Here is a 27629-nt window from a genome sequence, read left to right as displayed (position 1 = left end):
TCCCTGGAACACGGGACTGTGGCAGTGGCGGGCTGCACAGGCTCCTGGGAGGGGAGTTATGGATAGTGACCTGTGCTTGCACACAGGCTTCTTGGTGGCTGCAGCAGCAGCTTTAGCATTTCATGCCCATCTCTGGTGTCCGCGCTGATAGCCACGGCTCGCACCCGTCTCTGAAGCTCGTTTAGGTCGTTGCTCTGAATCCCCTCTCCTCGCACACCCCGAAACAATGGTCTCTTGCCTCTTAGGCAGGTCCAGACTTTTCCCCAGACTCCCTCCTGGCTAGCTGTGGCTCACTAGCCCCCTTCAGGCTGTGTTCACACAGCCAACCCCAGTCCTCTCCCTGGAATCTGACCTCTGAAGCCTGAGCCTCAGCTCCCAGCCCCCACCCATCCCTGTGAGTGAGCAGACAAGCCTCTCAGGCTGTTGAGTGCTGGTCAGCAGGGATCCTCTGTAAAGGAACCTTTCCACTTTGCCCTCTGTGCGCCTATTGCTGTGCTCTCCTCTGTCGATTTGAAGCTTCCCCCTCCCCACCCCCCGTTTCCACCACTGAAGGGGCTTCCTAGTGTGTGGAAGCCTTTCCTCCTTCACAGCTCCCTCCCAGAGGTGCAAGTCCCATCCCTATTCTTTTGTCTCTGTTTTTTCTTTTTTCTTTTGTCCTACCCAGGTTCGTGGGGAGTTTCTTGCCTTTTGGGAAGTCTGCGGTCTTCTTCCAGCGTTCAGTAGGTGTTCTGTAGGAGCTGTTCTACATGTAGATGTATTTTTGATGTATTTGTGGGGAGGAAGGTGATCTCCACGTCTTACTTCTCCGCCATCTTGAAGGTCCCAAGAAGGGATTTTTAAAGTATTTTGTGATCTGCGCTCTAGTAGAGGTATGTTGACAGTAGAATAAATTGTCTATGAAGAGCATCTACATTTACCAGGAGGTATAAGGAGGCATCTCAGGGATCTGGGTTAAATGAGTAAATTTTCCACAAAGTGTTGGTCGAGACTAAGGCACTGAGAAAACTGATGTATTCTTCGATGTCTTCAGTTCTAGTTGGGGCCACTCTGTACTTTTCTCTCTCTCCTTCCCTTATCTCTTGTACTTCCTTTATTTCTCTCTTTTTTCTTCGAAGTTAGGGAGTAAAGGATTTGGAGACAGTGTCTAGATGGCCAATGGGGAGGATTTGTGAAAAAAATGGGAAAATTTTGTCAGTCAAATGTTTAGACCTGAATTTCCTCTACTACATAATTGTCCCAGAAGAGATTTTTTTAAACCTTATATCACATCAAATAATTATCCTCTGTTTCTGGTTTCTCTATGACTGTTTCAGATTAAACTTTTTATTTCATCTGTAGAATACTTTTGTACATATTTAAGTGCTTCATTGGAAGAGACTTATTTTTAATTCTTTCACCTTCTGCTTTCCACCTAGGTTTTAAGGCTATATTGTACAAACAGTATGTGCTTTATAAATTAATATTAACTGATATAAAAAAACAAACTTGTCAGGCACTGGCAGGGAACCATTCATGGCTTTTTAAAAATATTTCTATTTTTTATTTTCTCTAATTAAAGTCATTGGGGAGCGGGAAACAAGATGTCTTTAGCTGGTATCTAAAATAAGGTTGGTACTTGAGTAGTTTGGAATATACAATTAGACACTTTATTTGTAAAGCACAATAAGAGTCTTAGATAAAAATTACAGTTTTTATGTAATATTAAATATCTGAATATATTAGAGTAAAATTTGGAAATTATACTGAGCCAATGAGGATTGCTATGTTGATAATTCAGAATGGATGATACATTTATCTTGTTTCCTGTTTATCTTCAGCTAATCTGATATGGAAGTAAGTAATAGCTGTTGGCTTTGCTGTGATTATTGATTAATTTTAAGTGCTTTGATAATTAATTCTTATAGTGTATTCTACACATGCTGAGATGCTGACTATATTTATAATACTTGTATTTTCACTGAGGACCTAGCTTTGATGATGTGTGAAAATGAATTTGTAGAATAAATTTGAAAATCTGGCTTTGCTCATCTTTTATGACTTGCCTGATTTAGTGAAGTGACTAACAGCACAGTTTGCTAATGCTTTTCTCCTAGTTGTTACCTTGTATTTTATTCTCGTTTCATACATAAAGGATAGATCTGTACTGAACTACAACAAAGGCCACATGAGTGCGTTTTTCAAGTTGTTCAAGTCTTATAATAGAACTTAAATTTTCATACAATTCCTAAATATGAAAAAAAGTCCTATAAATATCCTTATTTCCTAATAATGAATATCTTCTTGCTCTTCAGCCTTCATTTCCTCATATGAAGAAACATGTGATAGCATCATAAAAGAGACCAAAATGAATAGCTTTTACATAATTATTCAGTTTTCGGGGGGAGGATAAGGTTGGGGAGGGGTTCTATCCATGTCCATGAACTTTCTTCATTCCCTTCTTGCCCAGATTGTATCTGGATGGAGAGGAAATATTAGGTATTTTTTTGACATTGAATTAGATTTTCTTAGTTTTAGGTGTCTCACCATGATCTCATAGCATCTGCTGCAGTGAAATTTTACCTTCCAGGAAATTGGGCATCATGACCTGGTATCCATTGATGTGTGGCTGGTCCCATCTGGTCTTTCAAGTATTGTTCTGGAACCCACTGCTGATAACTGTATACCTGGCCTTTGCCTGTAGTCAAGAGTTCCCAAACTCTGGGATGCTCTTATATTTAACCCAGGCCTCTTGAAATCCACCATCATTCTCAGAACTTCTGTATATCCCTTGGTGTCCATTGTCCGGAAGATTTCAACCACATATTTCATAATTCAGGCTGGAGTGTGCCATATCTGCTGAGGCTACTCTCATGTTTATTCGTCTAGACAACTTCTCCTGTCATTACTTTGTTGTGTCATGGAGACCATAGCAACTGGTAACACTGGGGTTTCTCTAAGGGCTTTGGAGTTTGCCAAGACTACACAGGGGGAAGCAGGAAATTTCCAAGATGATCAGTTTCTCCAATCAACCTGAATTGATTCAATCTTCCTAAATCTCTTTATGTGTCTGTTACTTTATCTGCTCTTTCTTCTGACATTATGGTCTATCATCTCGGCTTTGGTTCTTAACAGATATAAACTCTCCTTTGGTTGTTTCTAGAAAAACTTGTACTCTCTCTTTTGAAAGTCTGCTTTGCTATGAATTTTTTAGTTAAGTTTGAAACTCAAAGTTCAGTAATAAACTTTTAGTCCTGGAGGTTCTCTCATGGTCTTCTCTAAAATAATTCTAAAAGAATGAAAAGTAACAAGAAAGTAATTTAATTTCCAAGAAAGGAAAATACAAAACTTTGGCCTCCTTAATTGCACTCCTTCTTTTACTTGGTAAAATATCCAGCAAGGAAGTGATGATTGAAAGATAAATATTATACTATTCAAGGTCACTAGGAAACAGGAGAGCACAATGACTTGAAGCAAGGAAATATGAATTTAGAAACCATTATAATTGAAGATGATCTTTGTCATAACACTGATAAGTTGTAATTTATATTTCACACATTTTCCCCTGTAGTACTATTCTAATTCAGAACAATTTTTGCACCCAATTTCATTCCCACTCAAAACTTTTACAAGTTTTAAAAACTCATAAGTAGTGAAAATCACTATAGAAATTCTGCAACTGAGTATAATCTACCAGCCCTTATTGCTATAGATTTTGAGGTCTGCTCCATTGTACTCTTTTGTTTGTTTGTTTTTTAATAACCCGGGCCTGAAGAATAGGATAAAAAGGGTATTAGAGACATACACCATTTAAAGAATATATGTATATATTTGATAGACCCTAGAATCATAAATGATCTTTGGAGAAAATTAGTACGTTTTATAGAATATTATTTTATATTAAAATGTTTCAGCATTATTTATAACAGTACCATATTGAATACCTATAAGCATTTTGAACATTTTAACCAGTGTCCTTTTCATCTAGTTACCCACTGCATTTTATTCATCCCTTTCTTCAGCCAAGGTATTGGTGACATTGGATATGAAACTAAACCCTACTTTGCTCAGACGGCTAAGTGCCCCTTCACAGTATTTCATACCAGTGTTATGATACAAGTTGGAATGTCAGCTAAATTTTGGCCAAAAACCAGTTACATGAGAGACACATTATTAATAGAAAACTCTTAAGGGAAATTTGATAAATGGAGACAACTTCTTAATTGAGATAAAGGGGCTTTTACTTTTATCAATGAGAAGCTACTTCTGTTAATACGTTGAGAGAGAGGAAGATGCAAATAACAAATTTTAAAACTTTCCTAGGCACGCTGCTAAAGAGTAGGTGGTTATGGGATGGGGGAAAAAACAAGCAATAGGCAAAGTTCATGCTTTGATAATTCCATCATAATATCAAGAACTTTCTAATACTTAATACCTAAAATTCTGAAAATGGAATAGACTATCCAAAAAAGTTGTGCTTCTGTTAACTAGATATTCACAGAGAAGCTGGATTTTCTTTTACACATAGAGTAAAGGAAAATCCTAACTGCATAATATCTTATGTGTTCGTTTGATTATTGATTTCTTGCATTTTTCACCCAGTTCTCCTTTGGCTGAAAGCAACAGATGCATGTGAACTAGATCGATAACAGGGAGTATTAATTATAAAGGTTTAAAGGACCTCACAGAATCCAAGGATGGGAGTGAAAGGATTATCTGACTTTATGAAAACTGGCAGGCTGAGCCAGTCTTAGGCTGCCAGCTGAGCTGTATGAACAGGCTCTCAGGGACTGCATGATTATTATCTCACTTTCTTTTTTTATGTCTGCTCTATCCTCCTTTCTCTACAAATTGGCTTAGTCATCAGTTTGCACAAGCCTGAAAATATCCACCCCAGAACCTAAGGGTACATAATCTTCCAGCTATGAAGTCAACAGCTCACTAGTAACAATCTCTAAATCTCTAATTTGATTGGATTAACTCATCTGTTAAAGCCAGACCACCCAAGTCATAAGTTTCTGTCCAGCAAATGTCATGGCTGCATTTATTTCAGAAGACTATTTTTGATCCAACTGTGACTGAAGTTGTGGTTGGGGAGACAGGCTTACATTAAAGATAATGCTGACCTTTTAGGAAACTGAGCAGCACGGTTCTCAGAAAGTGTGTCCATTACATTTATTTTCTTAATTAACATCTACTTAGTTAATTTTGTTATTTCCAGAATTGATATCATAAACCTGGGAACTGACCTCTGAGTTTCTTTCTAATTTTCAGATTCTGTTGTTCCCATTTTTTCTTACCAATTTTGTTATTATTTTAGCCCTTAAATTCACCTCCTTGACTCCAGTCTTACTCCATTTCAGTGTACCCTCCTGAGTCATTCTCCTTAAGAAAAAATAATAATAATAATCTTCAAAACCTCCCCAGTACCCTTATGAGGAAATCTTCCCTTTCATATCCTACAAGGTTTGTGGGAATGAAGACCTTCTTCCTTTCTATCTCATATCTTGCCACATCTTCACATGCCAATATGTCAATCATCTGATCACTTACTGGTTGCCAATTATTATCTTCTTCTTCATCATTTGTTTGTTTTGTTTTGTTTTGCTGTACTTTGATTGATCCAGCCTTAGCCTAGGGAACTCTTCATTATTCAAAATTCCATCCAAATATTAACTCACCCTGAAAGTCTCTGATCCTTTGATGCTGCATTTTGTTTCCCTTTTCTGTGATTTCATGGTATACTCTACTTACACTATCATCATATTTCTTCTGTACAGGTAGTGTTGTTACTTAATTATCTGTCTCTTATGCTCTACTAAAGTTTTCTGAAGGGCAGGGGCATTATCTTTTATCTGTGAATGTGTAGGGCCTTGTTGAGTCCTAGGCACATTGTAACTAATTACTCAACAGGCATTTTTTTAATGAATAAATACCATACTATTTATGACAGTTTGATTTGCTGGTGTGGTTTCCATTTCCTGGATATAATAAAACTGAAAAATTTCCCTTGAGAAAGGTGAATGATATAGTAGGAAAATAATTCAAGTTATTTTTTGAATATAATTCCAAAGAATTATAATTTTTTGCACCTTAGGTTTCTCACTAATCAAATAAAGAACAAGGAATAAATGATCTCTAATAATTCTTCAATACTAAAACAGTAATATTATAGAAAAATATTGACTTTTTACTGTTTAGTAGTAACATCAGTAGTTTTTTACTCATAAATATTGCTATGGTAAATCAAAATTATGTGTTGATAATTGTACTCCAAGCTTATCACTAAACTGATATAAATGAATTTGAAGTATATTAAAACATAACAAAAAACCAGATAAACAGGTGTAAGTCTCAAATGTATTTCTGCTGCCCTGACTTCCACAGAGCCCTAAAGTGTATATACAGCTGCATACTTCACATTTCCCCTGGGATGTCTAACAGACACCTCAGATATTCTCAAAAGAGGATTTTCCACTCTCAAATCTTGCATCTCTCCAATCTTCTCCATCTCAATAAATAACAGCACCATCTATTCAGATTGCTTTTTCTTTCTTTCTTTTTTATTTTTAGGATTCATTCTTGATCTCTCCCTTTTCCTTATATATACCTCATCCCCCAATTCTCAATGGAAATCAGCAAATTCTATCAGCTTTACCTGATGTCATGCATCCAAATATCCTAATTTCCTTCCAGTGTTAGATGATGTCAACTCTTAACTGAAATATAACAGTAGCCTTTTAACTGGGCCCTGTGCTTCCATATGTCTCCCCACCATAGAAACCAAAGTGATCCTTTAAAATAGCTATCGAGGGCTTCCCTGGTGGTGCAGTGGTTGAGAGTCTGCCTGCTGATGCAGGGGACACGGGTTCGTGCCCCGGTCCGGGAAGATCCCACGTGCCGCGGAGCGGCTGGGCCCGTGAGCCATGGCCGCTGATGGCCGCTGAGCCTGCGCGTCCGGAGCCTGTGCTCCGCAACGGGAGAGGCCACAACAGTGAGAGGCCCGCGTACCGCAAAAAAATAAATAAATAAAATAGCTACCGAGGGACTTCCCTAGCAATCCAGTGGTTAAGACTCCACACTTCCACTGCAGGGGGCATGGGTTTAATACCTTGTCAGGGAACTCAGATCCCACATGCTGCGTGACCAAAAAAAAAAAGTACTGATCGTGTCTCATGTCTTCCATACTTAAACCCTCTAAGGGTTTCCAGTGTACTTGGAAAAAAGAATGCTTCAAACCCTGACTCTGCCCTTCATAACCCTCCTCTACTATGGTCATGCCTGCCTGGAGTGCTCTGACCAAGATCTTTGACTCACTCTTTTTCGTGGGGCGTTTTCTGTTTTATTTATTTTTTAATTAATTAATTTATTTTTTATACAGCAGGTTCTTATTAGTTATCTATTTTACACATATTAGTTTATATATGTCAATCCCAATCTCCCAATTCATCCCACTACCACCACCACCCCCACTTTCCGCCCTTGGTGTCCATACGTTTGTTCTCTACATCTGTGTCTCTATCTCTGCCTTGCAAACCAGTTCATCTGTACCATTTTTCTAGATTCCACATATATGCGTTAATATAAGATATTTGTTTTTCTCTTTCTGATTTACTTCACTCTGTATGACAGTCTCTAGGTCCATCCACGTCTCTACAAATGACCCAGTTTTGTTCCTTTTTATGGCTGAGTAGTATTCCATTGTATATATGTGTCACATCTTCTTTCTCCATTCGTCTGCTGATGGGCATTTAGGTTGCTTCCATGACCTGGCCATTGTAAATAATGCTGCAATAAACATTGGGGTGCATGTGTCTTTTTGAATTATGGTTTTCTCTGGGTATATGCCCAGTAGTGGGATTGCTGGTAATTCTATTTTTAGTTTTTTAAGGAACCTCCATACTCTTCTCCAATTTACATTCCTACCACACCAACACTGCAAGAGGGTTCCCTTTTCTCCACACCCTCTCCAGCATTTGTTGTTTGTAGACTTTCTGATGAGGCCTATTCTAACCAGTGTGAGGTGATACCTCATTGTAGTTTTAATTTGCATTTCTCTAATAATTAGTGATGTTGAGCAGCTTTTCATGTGCCTCTTGGCCATCTGTACGTCTTCATTGGAGAGATGTCTATTTAGGTCTTCTGCCCATTTTTTGATTGGGTTGTTTGTTTTTGTAATATTGAGCTGCATGAGCTGTTTATATATTTTGGAGATTAATTCTTTGTCCTTTGATTCATTTGCAAAGAGTTTCTCCCATTCTGAGGGTTGTCTTTTCATCTTTTTTATAGTTTCCTTTGCTGTGCAAAAGCTTTGAAGTTTCATTAGGTCCCATTTGTTTATTTTTGTTTTTATTTCCATTACTCTAGGAGGTGGGTTAAAACAGATCTTCCTGTGATTTAGTCAAAAAGTGTTCTTCCTATGTTTTCCTCTAAGAGTTTTATAGTGTCCGGTCTTACATTTAGGTCTTTAATCCATTTTGAGTTTACTTTTGTGTATGGTGTTAGGGAGTGTTTTAATTTCATTCTTTTCCATGTAACTGTCCAGTTTTCCCAGCACCACTTATTGAAGAGACTGTCTTTTCTCCATTGTATACCCTTGCCTCTTTTGTCATAGATTAGTTGACCATAGGTGCTTGGGTTTGTCTCTGAGCTTTCTGTCCTTTTCCATTGATCTATATTTCTGTTTTTGTGCCAGTGCCATATTGTCTTGATTACTGTAGCTTTATAATATAGTCTGAAGTCATGGAGTGTGATTCCTCCAGCTCCGTTTTTTCCCTTCAAGATTGCTTTGGCTATTCAGGGTCTTTTGTGTTTCCATACATATTGTGAAATTTTTGGTTCTAGTTCCATAAAAAAATGCCATTGGTAATTTGATAGGGATTGCATTGAATCTATAGATTGCTTTGAGTAGTATAGTCATTTTCACAATATTGATTCTTCCAATCCAAGAACATGGTATATATCTCTCCATATGTTTGTGTCATCTTTGATTTCTTTCATCAGTGTATTATAGTTTTCTGAGTACAGGTGTTTTACCTCCTTAGGTAGGCTTATTCCTAGGTATTTTATTCTTTTTGTTGCAATGTTGAATGGGATTGTTTCCTTAATTTCTCTTTCTGATCTTTCATTTTTAGTGTATAGGAATGCAAGGGTTTTCTGTGCATTAATTTTGTATCCTGCACCTTTACCAAATTAATTGATTAGGTCTAGTAGTTTTCTGGTGGCATCTTTAGGATTCTCTATGTATAGTATCATGTCATCTGCAAACAGTGACAGTTTTACTTCTTTTCCAATTTGTATTCCTTTTATTTCTTTTTCTTCTCTGATTGCCATGGCTAGGACTTCCAAAACGATGTTGAATAATAGTGGTAAGAGTGGACATCCTTGTCTTGCTCCTGATCTTAGAGGACATGCTTTCAGTTTTTCACCATTGAGAATGATGTTTGCTGTGGGTTTGTCGTATATGGCCTTTACTATGTTAAGGTCAGTTCCCACTATCGCAGCTTCAGGAAAGTTTTTATCATATGGGTGTTGAATTTTGTCAGAAGCTTTTGCTGCATCTATTGAGATGATCATATGGTTTTTGTTCTTCAATTTATATTAACAATGGCATATCGCATTGATTGATTTGCATATACTGAAGAATCCTTGCATCCCTGGGGAAAATCCCACTTGATCATGGTGTATGATCCTTTTAATGTATTGTTGGATTCTGTTTGCTAGTATTTTGTTGAGGATTTTTGCATCTATATTCATCAGTGCAGTTGGTCTGTAATTTTCTTTTTTTGTAGTATCTCTGTCTTGGTATCAGGGTGATGGTGTGCTTGTAGAATGAGTTTGGGAGTGTTCCTTCCTCTGCATGTTTTTGGAAGAGTTTGAGAAGGATGGGTGTTAGCTCTCCTCTAAATATTTGATAGAATTCACCTATGAAGCCATCTGGTCCTGGACTTTTCTTTGTTGGAAGATTTTTAATCACAGTTTCAATTTCATTACTTGTGATTGGTCTGTTCATATTTTCTGTTTCTTCCTGGGTCTGTCTTGGAAGCTTATACCTTTCTAAGAATTTGTCCATTTCTTCCAGGTTGTCCGTTTTATTGGCATAGAGTTGCTTGTAGTGGTCTCTTATAATGCTTTGTATTTCTGTGGTGTCCGTTTAACTTCTCCTTTTTCATTTTTAATTTTATTGATTTGAGTCCTCTCCCTCTCTTTCTTTATGAGTCTGGCTAATGGTTTACCAATTTTGTTTATCTTCTCAAGGAACCAGCTTTTAGTTTTATCAATTTTATCTTCTCAAAGAACAAGCTTTTAGTTTTATTGATCTTTGCTGTCGTTTTCTTCATTTCTTTTTCATTTATTTCTGATCTGATCTTTATGATTTCTTTCCTTCTTCTAACTTTGTGGTATTTTTGTTCTTCTTTCTCTAATTGCTTTAGGTTTAAGGTTAGCTTGTTTATTTGCAATGTTTCTTGTTTCTTGATGTAGGTTTGTATTGCTATAAACTTCCCTCTTAGAACTGCTTTTGCTGCATCCCGTAGGTTTTGGATCATCGTGTTTTCATTGTCATTTGTCTCTAGATATTTTTTTATTTCCTCTTTGATTTCTTCAGTGATCTCTTGGTTATTTAGTAACGTATTGCTTAGCCTCCATGTGTTTGTGTTTTTTACGTTTTTTTCCTTGTAACTGATTTCTAATCTCATAGCATTGTCGTTGGAAAAGATGCTTGATATTATTTCAATATTAGTAAATTTACTGAGGCTTTATTTGTGACCCAAGACGTGATCTATCCTGGAGAATATTCCATGTGCACTTGAGAAGAAAATGTAATCTGCTGTTTTTGGATGGAATGTCCTGTAAATATCAATTAAATCAATCTAGTCTATTGTGTCATTTAAAGCTTGTGTTTCCTTATTAATTTTCTGTCTGGATGATATGTCCATTGGTGTAAGTGAGGTGTTAAAGTCTCCCACTGTTTTTGTGTTACTGTCGATTTCCTCTTTTACAGCTGTTAGCATTTGCCTTATGTATTGAGGTGCTTCTATGTTGGGTGCATATATATTTATAATTGTTATATCTTCTTCTTGGATTGATCCCTTGATCATTATGTAGTGTCCTTCCTCATCTCTTGTAACATTCTTTATTTTAAAGTCTGTTTTATCTGATATGAGTATTGCTACTCCAGCTTTCTTTGATTTCCATTTGCATGGAATATCTTTTTCCATCCCCTTACTCTCAGTCTGTATGTGTAGGTCTGTAGTGGGTCTCTTGTAGACAGCATATAGATGGGTCTCATTTTTGTATGCATTCAGCAAGCCTTTAATCGTATTAAAAAGAAGGGAATTTACATGGCATAACAAAAGATATGCAAAACTTAATGAAACACAGTTCTCTTAAAATTCTCAAACATATTTATAGGATGCAGAATGCACTTGAAATGATTAAATGACTTAAGCTGATTTTTTTTTTATTGCAAACTGTTTTAACATCAGCTTAACCCCCATGTATGGTATTCAAAAAGAACACAGCCTTTGAATTAGAAAGATGACTTTAGTTAAAACGATGATTGAACTTAGGAAAAGGCTGGGGTTTCTTCTGAAAGGAATCTTCAAGTACCAATATGTATAGAGAAAGAATACTAATTTTGGTTACATTTTCCCCCTTAATGTTAAATATAGAAACTACATAATACCTTTCAAAATAAAACACTCACATAAGATAATTTTGGTTGGAGTAATTAATCCATTCACATTTAAGGTGATTATCGATATGTATATTCCTATTACCACTTTCTTAATTGTTTTGGGTTTGTTTTTGTAGGTCCTTTTCTCCTCTTGTGTTTCCCACTTAGAGAAGTTCCTTTAGCATTTGTTGTAGAGCTGGTTTGGTGGTGCTGAATTCTCTTAGCTTTTGCTTGTCTTTTGATTTCTCCACTGAATCTGAATGAGATCCTTCCCGGGTACAGTAATCTTGGTTGTGGGTTCTTCCCTTTCATCACTTTAAATATATCATGTCACTCCCTTCTGGCTTGTAGAATTTCTGCTGAAAAATCAGCTGTTAACCCTATGGGAGTTCCCTTGTATGTTATTTGTCATTTTTCCCTCATTGCTTTTAATAATTTTTCTTTGTCTTAATTTTTGTCAGTTTGATTACTATGTGTCTTGGTGTGTTTCTCCTTGGGTTTATCCTGCCTGGGACTCTCTGTGCTTCCCAGACTTGGATGGCTATTTCCTTTCCCATGTCAGGGAAGTTTTTGATTCTGATCTCTTCAAATATTTTCTCAGGTCCTTCCTCTGTCTCTTCTCCTTCTGGGACCCCTGTAATGCGAATGTTATTGTGTTTAATGTTGTCCCAGAGGTCTCTTAGGCTATCTTCATTTCTTTTCATTCTTTTTTTCTTTATTCTGTTCCATGGCAGTGAATTCCACCATTCTGTCTTTCAGGTCACTTATCCTTTCTTCTGCCTCAGTTATTCTGCTATTGATTCCTTCTAGTGTATTTTTCAGTCCAGTTATTATATTGTTCATCTCTGTTTGTTTGTTCTTTAATTATTCTAGGTGTTTGTTAAACATTTCTTGCATCTTCTCGATCTTTGCCTTCATTCTTTTTTCGAGGTCCTGGATCATCTTCACTATCATTCTGAATTCTTTTTCTGGAAGGTTGCCTATCTCCACTTCATTTAGTTGTTTTTCTGGGGTTTAGTCTTGTTCCTTCATGTGGTACATAGTCCTCTGCCTTTTCATTTTGTCTGTCTTTATATGAATGTGGTTTTCATTCCACAGGCTGCAGAATTGTAGTTCTTCTTGCTTCTGTTGTCTGCCCTCTGGTGGATGAGGCTATCTAAGAGGGTTGTGCAAGCTTCTTGATGGGAGGGACTGGTGATGTGTAGAGTTGGGTGTTGCTCTGGTGGGCAGAGCTCAGTAAAACTGTAATCTGATTGTGTGCTGATGAGTGGGGCTGGGTTCCCTCCCTGTTGTTTGGCCTGAGGTGACCCAGCACTGGAGCCTATCCGGCTCTTTGGTGGGGCTAATGGCAGACTCTGGGAGGGCTCACACCAAGGAGTACTTCCCTGAACTTCTGCTGCCAGTGTCCTTGTCCCCACGGTGAGCCACAGCCACCCCCTGCCTTTGCAGGAGACCCTCTAACACTAGCAGGTAAGTCTGGTTCAGCCTCATATGGGGTCATTGCTCCTTCCTCCTGGGTCCTGATGTGCACATTACTCTGTGTGTGCCCTCCAAGAGTGGAGTCACTGTTTCCCTCAGTCCTGTCGAAATCCTGCAGTCAAATCCCACTAGCCTTCAAAGTCTGATTCTCTAGGAATTTAGGAATTTCCCCTCCCATCGCCGGCCCCCCATGTTGGCAAGCCTGATGTGGGGCTCAGAACGTTCACTCCAGTGGGTGGACTTGTGTGGTATAATTCTTCTCCAGTTTGTGAGTCACCCACCCAGTGGTTATGGTATTTAATTTTATTGTGATTGTGCCCCTCCTACCATCTCATTGCAGCTTCTCATTTTTCTTTGGATATGGGATATCTTTTTGGTGAGTTCCAGTGTCTTCCTGTCTATGATTGTTCAACAGTTATTTGTGATTCCGGTGCTCTTGCAGGAGGGAGTGAGCACACATCCTTCTACTCTACCATCTTGAACCAATCTCCTGACTCACTCTAAAATGTCACCTTCTTACTGAAGTCTTCCCTGGTCAAGAGTTCAATTCATGTTTCTTTCAGCATACTATGATCCACTTTCTTTTGATGTATATTACTATGTAAAATAATGTACATTTATGGTTATTTATTTTGGGGGTTTCCTTCCCACCTTTCATATATATCTATGAGGTCTATTTTAACATGTAGAAAAAATTTATTAGATGATTACTTTAGTTTTAAGAATTAACATTCATTGGTTTAAAGTTATTAGTCTCTTATTCTCTCATTTATTAGCCTTAAATTTTAAATTGTGACTCATATTTTTCTACTCTTAATTCTAACAAATTTTAACATTCACCTTTACAGAGTTTTGTTAAATTTATATGTTGTCATTTACAAACTTAATTAATACCTTTTTATATTTTGGTCTGCATTCATATAGTTAATACCTTGATTTCCCTTTAATGGTTTAAATTGTTTGGCAGATAACATCATTTTAAATTGCACTTTAATAAATATAATATATTCAAGTCTAAATTCCCTTAAATATTTCAATATTGTAAACTTAGTAAATTTTTTTACTTAAAATAACAGTTCTAACTAAGCTGACACAGAACAAGAAATAGCCTTGGCCACCATTGTACCTAGAACAATCTTGATGCATAGATAATTTATGTCTGTCTATCTCCTTCTCCTATCTCCATCTATATATCTATATCTATAATTGGAATAAATATAAAGTTTATATTTTTCCTGGAGGTTATTCCTTCATGCTGGGCTATTGGATTGGGCTTAATTCTCTTATTGGACCTCTCATTTTTTTCTCTCTCTTCCCCACAATTTTTTTTGTTTTTGTTTTTTAATGCATTACTCATGATTTTAGAATGGTGCAACATAAAATAAAAGGTTAAGAATATTAGATTGAAAATAGGAAAATACAATTTTGAGGAAATTAATATGTTACTTCATCATTTGATGCTGGAAAGGAAAATGAGATATTAGCATTAGGCTCAGGACTCTTTTTTGATTGGCTATAAAAATCTACAGCAACCTCATTTTTATATTTTGTTTCTTAAATCTTTATTTAATATAGAGAAATATCTTCTTTGCTAGTGAAATCCATTAAAATAAAAATAATTCTCATTTTGGCAGTCAGTTTTTTATTCCTCTGACACATTGACTCTGATAGCCGATGCCTTCTTTGCTTTCAGATGAGTTCTTCTTTGTGTTGAAAAGAAAACAGTTTCACTAATGAGTTATATATGAAGATGTTTGATTTCTTGCATCTTATCTTCTAAAATTGTAACTCTTGGTGCAATGCTTTAAATTTAGAAATAATCCAAAATTAGAATATGATACATTTTACTGATATTGAAAAATACCACAAGTGTTTCTTTTCATAGCCATTATTATAAAATATGTCTTTTACACTCATTGGCTTATGTCTAATTGTAGAGTGCACATGATTGTTTTATGTGTAAAATATAATTTTCTTTTGTTCATGCTGCTGATTCTGTTGTGTGGGTGAGCACCGCAGTCCCATGATTCTGAGAAAAATAAAACCTGCCTTTAGCACATTTCCTCTGCTGCTGATTATAGAGATAATTATTCTGATGTTTCTGTGGAAATACTTTTAATGATGTGTTTTGTAGCTTGTGTTGCTGGTTTAGTATTGCTGTTTGTTTACTTATTTACAAATTTGTAAAGTTAAATTATATTTTGTGGGCATAGACAATGATAAGTCACTACTGCTTAGGGCTGAACACATAAGTACCCAGTAATTTGAATGGAATGTAGATTCCCTCTCATTGTCAGGAACTCATTTTATTTCATTCCATAGAAGTTATATTTGTCTGCTTCCACTTATAAAAAAGCTCTGTTCAAAACAAGTTCTGTCTCTAGAATATATGCAGTATGTATGAATATTATTTTCAGTAGAAAGCTGATGCTTTATCTACTTCTATTCTGAAAGGTGGAGTCCTATGCATTTTACCTACTCTTTTCTTGAGTCTGACTTCCTGTTACCTATAACATTTTTGGGGTTCTTGATCCTTTTCAATCAACCTGTATGCTTTAAGACTGTACCCTGACATCCTCTGTCTATTAATGATGGCTGCCCTAATTCTTGCTTATTTGATCAATGGTGCTCTCTCATTCATTCAATAAAAATTATTGTGTGTCTACTAATGGCCAGGCATTATTCTAGGAACCGGGATACTGAAGTTAAAAAAATAAATAGAAGACTCTCCCTTGTGGAGCCTACATTCTAGTGGGAGTGACTGATGATGATGATAAATATATAAATAAAATATAGAGTATATCAGATAATCATTAAGCACTAAAGAGAACAGTAATTCTGGAGGTATTAGGAAAGGCTAATCTGAGTATTATATTTGGGCAAGAAATCAAAGGAGGTGAGAAATGAACTGTGCAGATATTTGAGAGTGTGTGTGTGGTGTCACTGTATACCCTTGTCAAAATGAGTTTTAGTCAGGAGGGTTTGGAAGGGAATAGAAAGAGTGGAGGTAAATACCATGAGTAGAGACGACTTCTGTTTTTTTTTTGCATGAATTGTGGCTCATTTTTAATTTGTATATGGCTCCTTCCAGAAATTGTAACCCCTGTTCTTACAAAGCAGGTTTAAAATAAAAATATAATTTTGTTTAATAGACTGCTCCTATCAGAGGTTGTCCCTATATTAGTTTTCTTTTGTCTGTGGAATGTGAGCTGGTGCTAAATTTAAATATAATTTTAGAATGAGATTAAGAAAGTATAATCTACTCTTACTTTGCATGTTTGTTAAAAATTATTTAGCACCTCATAGAGTTCCAGATAAAATGATTTATAATTGAAATTACATTGTTACTAATAACTTTTATAGGCATACATTTCTTTTTGTTAATTAATTTTTATTGGAGTATAGTTGCTTTACAATGTTGTATTAGTTTCTGCTGTACAGCAAAGTGAATCAGCTATACTTATACATATATCCCCTCTTGTTTGGATTTCCTTCCCATTTAGGTCACCACAGAGCACTGACTAGAGTTCCCTGTGCGATACAGTAGGTTCTCATTAGTTATCTATTTTATACATGGTAGTGTATATATGTCAACCCCAATGTCCCAATTCATCCCATCCCCCCCTTTCCCCCCAGTATCCATACATCTCTATATCGGTGGAGACAACTTTCAAAAATAATTTTATTCTAAAGAAAAGCAGAAAAATGGGATGGTGGTAGGTAGGAGATGGAAGGATTAAAAATGCATTTTTTAGGATAGTTGAAATTGCAGCATGTTTCTATGCTGATGGGAATGGTCCAGTGGAAAGAGAAAAGTAATGATGCATCAGATGCCCATTTCTGGTTTCTTAGTCTGTTTTTATGTCTTGCTTATGTAGTACTGACACCTATTAAAATTAGATATTGATTATCCCACTTCCTACAGGCAAAGAAAACATTATGATTCAAAAAAATAGATCAAGACACAAATATTTTGACCATATAATTGGCATGGATTTTCTTACAAAATTAACTGAATTTCCCATCAGTTTTGCTATTATGCCATTGCCTTGGTTCTGATCAAAGTCTAATTTAAATTCTCATGGAGAGAAATTCTTTATTTTAACCATTAGGTCATACTCCTATCTAGAAGCATAAGTATAATTCTGTTATTAGGATTCAAAAATATGAATAACTATATCTATTAAAACAGATATAAATCATATGTAGACTAAACCTATGCAGAACCATTTGACTGTGAGGAGCTAGAGATAAAATATCATTAAGAAATCAAGTATGTTAAATATTTTTAAATATCTGATATTTGTTACTTCTAGTTTTGTAACTTAACATTAAGCTGAAAAATACATTATTTTCTGTTTACATTATCATATGAGGAATGTATTAACATGTCAAAATTATCAATTCAGTTATTTGACATTCTATAGACAACTAGTTGAATGACTAAATGTTTACTTTATATCAAGTCCTAGTAATGCCTTAAGAACATAGTTTTAGAAACTGTATCCATTTTAGAAATTGTGTCTTATGTTAAAGCAACAAAATCCCATCTAAAACTAGTTTTGAACCATGAAGAGATTTACCAGTAACTCAAAATCCAAAAATAAGGTAGGACTCAGTACTAGATGGTACAGTACTTCAACTGTGTCATCAAGGACACAATTTCATCTGTTTCTCTGCTCTGCCCTCCAGAAATGTCATCTCCATCCCCAAAGAGGCAAAACTCACAGCCACAAGTTATCTTCCATTAGCAACCAGGGCCACATGAATCTTTATTCACATCTAGTAGAAGACAGAACACTTTCTATTTCAGGATTCCAAGTAAGAGATTCACTGAGGGTGCATCGCTAAAATAGTGTCCTGAGGACAAAGAAGTAAAAATGCTGATTTTCTCAAGTCAAAAACGTATTCTGAAATTAAGAGATTAATTATCTTTTCCCAGACTACCTGGGATGCATGTAGGAGGGGTAAACAATTGTTCTAAAATCTGGATATTTAGAAAGGAGAAAAGAAGCCAACAATGTCCACTGCTGAGACCTAGATTTTATTAGAATGTCTTGATTTTTAAATTTTATCTCTTTTACTAATGACTAGATTTCTTAGACAAGCATAGTGGAGAAATTTATAGGAATTTTATTGTGTAAGTATATTATTCAATTCAGCAATAAAATATTTACTGATTTATTAAATTTTATAGATGAGATATGCTTCTTGCCTTCAAGGAACTCAGAGTCTCACCAGGAAGAAAGATGTGAATGAACCACATTTATAGTATGTTGAATGTTGTAACCAAGTTAGTACACAGTGCTAGGAAAACATATATAAATGATCTGGATTAGTTTCCTAGTGCTAAATAATAAATTACCACAAACATAGCAACTTAAATTGGATGTAAACAGAGCGGCACTGGGGCCATGGTTTAGCTGCTATTCATGAGTCAGTATGGGTTTAGCAAGGCAAGAGGTTTGGGTAGAAAAATTCAGTCAAAGCTCTTGCTGAAGTTAGTAGAAAATTTTCATTTTTCAGTACCCTTCACATTATGGATGTAAGCTCTAGTTTCTCAGACAACACAGAGTACAGATACCACCCTCAGACTGGGGAAGGAAAGGGCAGGAAAAAAATCCCTTATAAATAGAGCTTTGCCAAAACAAATAGCATTTTCAAGAGGCATGCAGATGAGGAAAAGGACACAGTATTCAAGAATTGAAATAATTCAAATGTTCAAATGACCAGAATGTGTAAAGCAGTGCACACAAGCATCCATGAATATGTAGCAGAAGAGGTGGAAGGCAAAGAATATTTTTTTATGTTTAAATAAATTTAAAAGACAAAACAAAACTGGAAGCTAGGTTTTGGAATGGGTCAACCACATGAAGACTAAAACTTCTCACATTGATGAGAATATAGAAGGTGGTCAATTCTAAGAAGGTGTGATTTCTATACGGGTCTCAATGAATAAAGAACTATTTACTAAATAGAAAAATGCCAGTAAGCCTTATGCCTGTTGTACATGAAGCACAGGAGACTGAGAGAGACTGGTTAGCTGTTTAGCAAAACCGGTTTCCTTTCCTTCCAGGCACTGGGCTACAGGATATGTCCCTTCTTCCCTTGCTCTTAAGAGCAGCCATCTGACAGATTTATGGCCAATGAATTAGTGGCCACAAAAGCAAGCACAAGTTTCTGGCCTGTAAAATCCCATGTAATCTTTTGACAGGTGGGTGTTGATTCCCCAAACAAACTAGAAGCAACATGTTAAAGACCACAGAACTTCCATCATCCTGGGTCCTTGATAGAGTGTGTGGAGCAGAGTTCCCTGGCCCACTGATTAGAAAACAATTCCATTGAGGTTTAAGACTTTTTCTGTTGTAGAAGCTACCATTACCTTAACTAATACAGAATATTGTCCCCATGAGTAAGGGGATAGGAGAGTGATGCATTCCAAAGAAAGCTTGGTTTCAGTCAGGGCAGGCAGGTGGAAAGAATTCTGTGAAGAATTAAATAAGAGAGTTATTTTCATGGAAAAGGGCTTCTAAGGAAAAATTTGGATGGGAGGGAAACAAAGTGGGATAAAATGAAGAAGTGATGTAACTTTTGCAGTAATATGTAGGATGGATTTACTACTGAGCTAGAAGGAGCTTGGGGGCAGAAAACTTGTGTCATTTCCTAGTCAGAAATATTTCTATTATGTACTTAAAGAGATGTAGAATGATTGATTCAAGTTTTTATATCTAAAGCTTTCTGTATGAGAAGTTTTAAAACATTTTTTTCAGATAGGAATGATAGTCTATTTTAATGTATCATATCTTCTGAACATAGAGACACATAGAGTTACATTGAATTTTGCCTATATTGTATTTTATATATAGAATCCACACTAGAGGGTCAATGCATATTTCTAAAAAGAAGGTATATGTGTACATATAAGAATACTTATTCATTTTGGGGGGAGGTATAGGCAGTAGAATCAAAGGAAAAATATAAACTGCAACAGATTATTTTGAAGCAGTTAAATAGCTAGCTTTAAATATCTTGAATAGTGCATGTTTGCAGTCCAGTTTACATTTTTTCCATATTCAAATCTACAGATTTAATATTTTCAAAAAGTCATGATGGATCAAGTATACATAAAAAGCTATATTTTAAGTATTTTCCTTAATGCATCGTAATTTATTCCCCTAGATAAATGTATTCTCTGATTATGTTTGGTTGGAATAAAAACAATTGCAAAAATCAATTCTTGCTCTTATCTTTACATAACAACCTAGAGTGTAAACTTTATAATACAAAATCAAGCAGTTCTGAATGTATTGATAATTTAACTTCTTCATAAGATAAAAAAATTGATTTGTATATAAAAATGTGCAATGGTTTTAACAAAAGTCTATTAACATTTCAAAATCTTTCCATTTGGATGCCTTATCACTACTAAAAATCATACTTCAATTAAGAAAACAGCCATATTGAGTACTTATACATAAACTGCTCTTGCTATTGTGGCTCATACATTGCAGAAGCTTGCAATATATTGGCTCTTTCCCAAGAATTCATGATTAAAGATTAGAATAAACTTCAATTAGATGATTAATATGTCAAATTACCACTCACCAGCGTTACTGTATTGAGCAGTATTTATTAAGGACTGTTATCTAGGGTGTGTAGAAGACTCAAAACTCACTCTGATCTTTTGTTAGTGATCATTAGGCCACACATTTTCTTTCGTGTGACTCCTTAGATCTGTAAGTGTCAAGAACAGGTTGTTTTCCATTAACTCTAGTCATTTAGTTATACTCTAGCAATCTGTCTATGAATATTTAACACCACTCTTTTTTCAAAAAAAAAAAGTTCTGTAGTTTCTGGATTTATGTGATTCTCTAATATTAAATACAAACTAGGACAGCATATAATAAAAAGAAGTTTTAACTATTATCTTTTATGATACTTTGATAATTTGACACTACCCCATTTTTCCTCCCTCCCAAAAAGCACTATACTGGCTTCCCATTGCACTTACAATAGAACCCAAACTCCCTCCCTGGGCTACCAGACACTACATGGTATGAGTGCTGCCTACCTACTCTCTTTTCACACACTTACAGTTATCCATTCTGTTCCCAACACACTAGCTCTTAGAATATACTATGCTTTTCCCACCAGAAAAGTTGTGTGTATGCTCTCAGGAAAGCATCCTGACCCCTCCCTCACAAGTATTCCCTTGACTGACTGCTTCTTAACCTTCAGATCTCAGACACCTTGTCTGTCTTGTTATTTGTTATTCTGCCAAACCTGTCAAAGTACCTGACACATAGTAGGTCACCAAAAAATATTTGTTGAAGTAAGGAAAGAAAGAAGGCAGAAAGGAAAAAGGGAAGAAAACAACAGTTGTCTTTTGCATTGTGAGAGGTTACAAATGAATAAACCCAGATAATTCCATTTTTAAAATAATCCATCATAAATATTATGATAGGGCTTCCCTGGTGGCGCAGTGCTTGAGAGTCTGCCTGCCGATGCAGGGGACACAGGTTCATGCCCTGGTCCAGGAAGATCCCACATGCTGCGGAGCGGCTAGGACTGTGAGCCATGGCCGCTGGGTCTGCGCGCCCATAGCCTGTGCTCCACAGCAGGAGAGGCCACAACAGTGAGAGGCCCGCGTACCGAAAAAAAAAAAAAAATTATGATAAGCTCTAAATAGCATTTTGTGTAATATGCCTCTACAGCTAAAGATTATGCAGGTTTTAGCAGCATGTTAATTACACAGGACTTGAAACATTTTTTTAAAATATACTATTTCATGTAATTTGGCATACTATAGATCGCTGGATGGCTCATTATAGTAATGAAAGCAACATCACTGTAAACAATCAAAGTTACATGCATGTAAGTGTACGGATATAGGCTCTCCTATTGCATGCTTATGTAATGTGGATCTCTCTATAATTAGCTAATCAGTTCAAATAATTTTTCTAATTTAATTTTCTTCTCCATTTCCTATTAATAGATTGTCATGGTTGACTTACCTGATGTAATTAATAGCTTGGGAACTACATTATGACTACTGAAAGGCATCATTAAAATGAATCTTTAAATATTTTCAAGCTATTTAATTTCCTTTCTTTTTTTACGGTACGCGGGCCTCTCACTGTTGTGGCCTCTCCCGTTGCGGAGCACAGGCTCCGGACACGCAGGCTCAGCGGCCCATGGCTTACGGGCCCAGCCGCTCCACGGCATGTGGGATCTTCCCGGACCGGAGCACGAACCCGTGTCCCCTGCATCGGCAGGCGGACTCTCAACCACTGCACCACCAGGGAAGCCCCTTTAATTTCCTTTCTTAAAGACAAATTGAAGAGGATAGAATCAGTTTGAAGAGAATAAGAGTTTCAGTACAATATTAATAAAACATATAGTTATTTTAATTGACCAGTTTGAGAATTCATTCAATTAGTTATCTCATATATTTTTAATCTTTAGAAATTATATGGTTACTTTAATTGAAGAAATTATCATTAAAAAGGTGGGAACTTTTATGAGGGAAAATAAAAAAGAGGAAAATTTTCAAATATATATATTCAAATCTCATATAACTAAAAGATAGGATACCTTTGTATTTCTTGTGTATCACTGACTTTACAAAATGGACTTTTCCATTTAGCTTTAACTGGGTAGACCAAATAGAATTGTAAGGGCTTGCTTCAGCTTAGAATTGCAATTCTTTATGACTCATTTATTCAACAAAATATTTGAGTACCTATAACGTGACAACCAGTGTTCTAGTTAAATTAAGGAATTATTACAAGATAACTATGTCATTTATTTACTCAGTTGATATTTTTTGAGTTCTTAATACATACCAGACAGTATGGTACATTCTGAGGCAACAGCAGTGAACAAAACAGTCTTTGGCCTTGTGGAAATTATTGTCAAGTGAAAAAAGAAGCAGATGGATGGATAGAAAGGTGTTAGGGAAAATTATAAGGCAAGAAAAGTGATTTAGAAAGTGCTGGAGAAGACAAGGCGATGCTTGGAAAGGTGAAGATGTCTGTAAGATTATAATGATGGGTTACAGTATCTAAGATGGGTATCTAGGGATGTGAGGACATGAGGCAGAATGAAGAGATGATATGCAGTGGATGTGGGTACTCCTAGCTTTGGAGAATAACTGAATTTTGGGTATTTGAGGGAATAGTTAGAAGTACAGAAAATGGTATATAGAAATGAGATATTTAGAATTTAGATTATGGTAATTAGGGTGTAGCTATTGATGTTAGCAGGACATAGCATGACCTTGAAAGTGGGTGGCTAAGATGTGATTGAGGATCAAATCATTGAAAACAAGAAGGTCAAGATTGTTTTGCATGAATGTTGAATCATCAAGAATTGACTGGAAAAAAGAAAGTGGCTTTGAGCCAGATGTTAAAATATTTAAGGTATGAGGGAAAGTAATTAAATTACATCTTTAAATTACTACAACAAAGAAAGTAGCAGGCAGTGCAGCCTAAGAGTTTGGGCTTCAAAACTGGAGATTTTCCAGAAGGAAATAGTCTGACAGTGACAGTGAAGAGTAAGGGCTCCTATACAAGAAATTTCATTGGGCACTCAGCTACTTCCATATCAAACAAACATTGCTAGTTTATCTGGTGGGTGTGGTAGATTGATGCTCAACACCATCCCACTTCTAATGGGTCTTGATGAATAGCAGAATATGGAAAGCTAGAACCTACATTTTCAAGATTCTCTTGCAGCCGGAGCTCCTGATATGATTTGATTCAGGTTCAGTCAATCTCAGGACCTCTCAGAAAGCTCTCTTTCTGTGGCTTCCATCCTATCAGCTGGAAAACACAACAGAGAGGTATTTAGGGCTTCTGTGGAAGAGTTAACAGAGGTCTCAGCATCTTGTTAGCCACTTTGTGGATGCTGAGAGGCAGGGAATGTGGCAGAGATCTTATTGCTGCCAGCTGTAGCAGGTATGCTGGGCTTCTGGAGCTGCCACTGCTGTTGTTTTCCTGATCACTGTGTGGTGCCTGAAAGCTAGAGACTTCCTGATTGGGAAAAGATAGCAGTTCCCCTTGATCCTTGTCATGTGGGGTAGCTTTAGGATTCATTACTAAATATTTAACCTAGAGTCGGTTTATTTAGCCCTCCCAGTGATTCAGTAACTTAATATGCTATGACGAATCCCCCACTAGCTAGAGTGGATTCTGGTCTCTGATAGCATCCTCTTTAATAGAACAATATCCAACAGTTACAAAGAGCTACACAGAATTCCATGTGATAGTCATACAGAGAGAACTTAAGGAAAAATGTTACATGAATGACTTTTTTTCAGCTTCTCTTTTGATCACGAGGCCTTCCCTTTGGCTCTGTAGAATGTAAGGGTAATTATTTGAACATGTTTTCCTCTGAGTCTGATAGAATTTCATGTCTGGCATTATAAATATCTTTCATTAATTATCTAGTTACCTGAGAACTTTACTAAGTGCCATGACAAGTGATCTACGTATTCCAAGTGAGTCTTTTTTCTTAATTAACCTTCGAAAACAATTAACACAAGAACGGACACATTTATATAAAACAAATAAAACAGCTGCATTACTTTGCTGAGGTTTCTTTAACAAGGTATTACAAACTGGGTGGCTTAGACAATAGAAATTTATTGTTTCACAGTTCTGGATGCTCAAAGTCTGAAATCAAGCTGTTGGCAGGGTTAATTTCTTCTGAGAGCTGTATGGGAGAATCTGATCCATGCTTCTGGTTGTCTCAGGGATTCCTTGGCTTTAGATAGTCTTCTCCCTGTGTCTTCACATTGTCATCCCTCTGTAAGTGTCTGTCTCTCTACCCAAATTCCCCCTATTTATAAGAACACAATCATATTGGATTAGGACCCAACCAAATGACCTTATCTTAGTGTGATCATCTGTAAAGATCTTATTTCCAAATAAGGTCACATTCATAGATACATCTTTTGGGGGAACACAATTCAGCCCATAACAAAAACCAAATAAAAATATAAATGTCTGGTAACTGAAAGGTAAGTGCATAGTAGAGTTGATAAAGAGACAAGAAGTTTGTATGTTATATCTAATTCACTAATTTAATCTCAGTAAGAACTCTATCAGGAAATATCATCCTCATTTCACTAATGACTAGACTGTCATGATATTTCTTATTTCTTAGTTTGATAAATATACCAGGACTATGTAAGATGTTGATATTCTGGGTATTTGCATCATTCAGCCAAATTTAAACAAAAAACAGTATTTGTACTCTGAAGTTCTAAAACTAATCTATTTGAAACAAATCTAATGCACTTTTCTACTCTTCTATACTGTTTTCCCCAAATAGAAATTTACATAAGAATTATAAATCTAGAAACATCCTTTCCTTGATTTTCACAATCTTCATGGAAAAAGATAATATTTTAAGAACTATTTCAAACATGAGGAACAGAAAAGTTGGTATGCTGAGAATTTAAGGTCCTTCCAGGTATGTGATGCTGCTATGGTGGAAACTTTTCGTAAGAGTTTCAGTAAGAGGTGATAAGGACTGCGGGGAAGGAGAGGAGGAATGAGATCCCAGAAATGTGTCCAGGGTAGAGTTTATAAGTCGATGATTTATTGGATGTGTAGCAATGAGAAGAAAGGAGTTTAGAATGACTCCCAGATTTCTGATTTGAAAATAATGTCATAAAATAATGTCATAAAAGCATCCACGTGTATATAGAACTGTATTCAAAAGGAGAAGACATAGAGAAATTAAGTTTTGAGGACATTGAGTTTGAGGTGACTTTGAAACATTCAGGTGACGTGCACTAAGTTCAAATATGAGAATCTGAGCCAATGCGAGAAGCCAATGATAGTCTTTGGAGGCCTGGACTGAACATCAGAGTAAATGTTCAAGAGCAGCCAATTCCAAATATGAGTCATAAATCAGAAAACAGATGAAGCTGAAATAATTGTGGCACAGTACTTAGAATTTTTTCACTAATTACATTTTTATTAATTTAATTATATAAGCCCAGTATGTTGTGCAATATAAATAATATGCATTTGGATTTGTATATTATTTGCAGTTATTAGAGTGTGTTTATACATGTTAGTTAATCCTCAGGATTTTTGAGAAAAAACAGGTTTTGTCCTACATGTAAGTTTCCTTTTGATTTACACTTGCCAATGATTCAGTACATCGAGTTGGCGGGAAAGAGGGGTGTAGCACTGTCGTAGATTACATTACTGTTAAGTTAGCATTGTCTGCTATTTTTCAAGTGCCAAATACTGCTCACTACAAATAAAGTATAACTTTGTCAGTCCATTTTTTATAAGTGATTTAAAATTACTAAAAAGAAAATGAGTGTTGTAAAATTCATGGAGATGTCAGTAATAGGAACATACTATACTTTCTCATTAAATTCCTCTTAGTTTTCATGTATATGATCTCACAGATTAAAGTTAATAGCAGGAAAGAACACTGAAGGAATGCCAAAAAATACATAAGAAGAAAAACACTGAGAATCCACAAGTGATTATTCTTTAAAATAAAAGCATAAATGACAGCTTAAATACTAAAATGTCATAGAATAACAAATGAGTTAATTTATTTCTACAATATGTTATCAAGGAAAGGACAGTAGATTGCAGAAAGGAAAAGGCTAAACCATGCAGGGTAGTTTAGTAAGTTTACTATAAGAAATAGAAATCAAATCTATTATTCTATAAAGGTAATTATTTTGAATTTCCAACTTTGTCAGTAATGTGTCATTTATTTGTATCAGAATACTATAACTTCCTAAAGTTTTTTTTCCTAATTTCCTGGTCTTAATAAAGTATTTATCTATATGTGAATAAGTTATGAGAGAGTGCATCCCTCCAAAAAGATCCTAACTTTGTGTGGGTGAAAATGCTCATTTAAAAAATAACTTCTAAAAGGGTTAAAATAAAGTATCCTCACTTACAATTAATCCATTTCCTCAGATGATTGCAAAAAGAAGTTACAGGCATTTGTTATTATTTAGCAACTCAGTACGTGAATTACTATCATGCAATGTAAAAGTCAAGGCCTTCATTCTGCTTGTTGCATATTACTTAAATTAGTCTACTCTCAGGGTAAAAGGTAAGGTAAGGTATTCTGAATGATAGCATCAGTAGGAGTGTACATGTGGGTAGGGCTTAAAGAAAAGAAGAACATTTCTGAGCAGGTCTGCTTATTGGACTGACTACGTACAGAGTTTGTATGGAAGGGTTCAGGGGAGGAATCTGGGTTGGGACAGAGAAGAGCAGGACCAATTAACAAATACAGTCTTTCCTTAGATTCTTCTAGTTCTATTGAAACAGACTTAAAAAGGTTTTCTATCTATCCTCACAATTCCAATTCAATCTGCTCATGTAGTACTGATTCAGTGTGTCTTTAAGAAATAATCATATAAATAAATGAGAGGATGAAACACAAATACTTACATATCACTTTTATTTTAATTTTTCATTTGTTTATTTTTATAGAACAATGAGGT

General features: G+C 35.8%; 1 protein-coding gene across 7 annotated transcripts in view; it reads left to right on the top strand.

Moving 5' to 3' along the window:
- PPFIA2 (PTPRF interacting protein alpha 2) overlaps positions 1–27629 on the top strand; it is a 472979-nt gene that overhangs the window by 200682 nt on the left and 244668 nt on the right. The gene's annotated exons all lie outside the window — the stretch shown is intronic.

This window comes from Monodon monoceros, unplaced genomic scaffold, assembly GCF_005190385.1.
Source record: "Monodon monoceros isolate NGI ecotype Baffin Bay Population unplaced genomic scaffold, NGI_Narwhal_1 Super_Scaffold_6, whole genome shotgun sequence".
Taxonomy (NCBI): Eukaryota; Metazoa; Chordata; class Mammalia; order Artiodactyla; family Monodontidae; genus Monodon; species Monodon monoceros.
The sequence above is the reverse complement of the archived record's forward strand: the minus strand, read 5'-3'. Positions and strand labels throughout refer to the sequence as shown.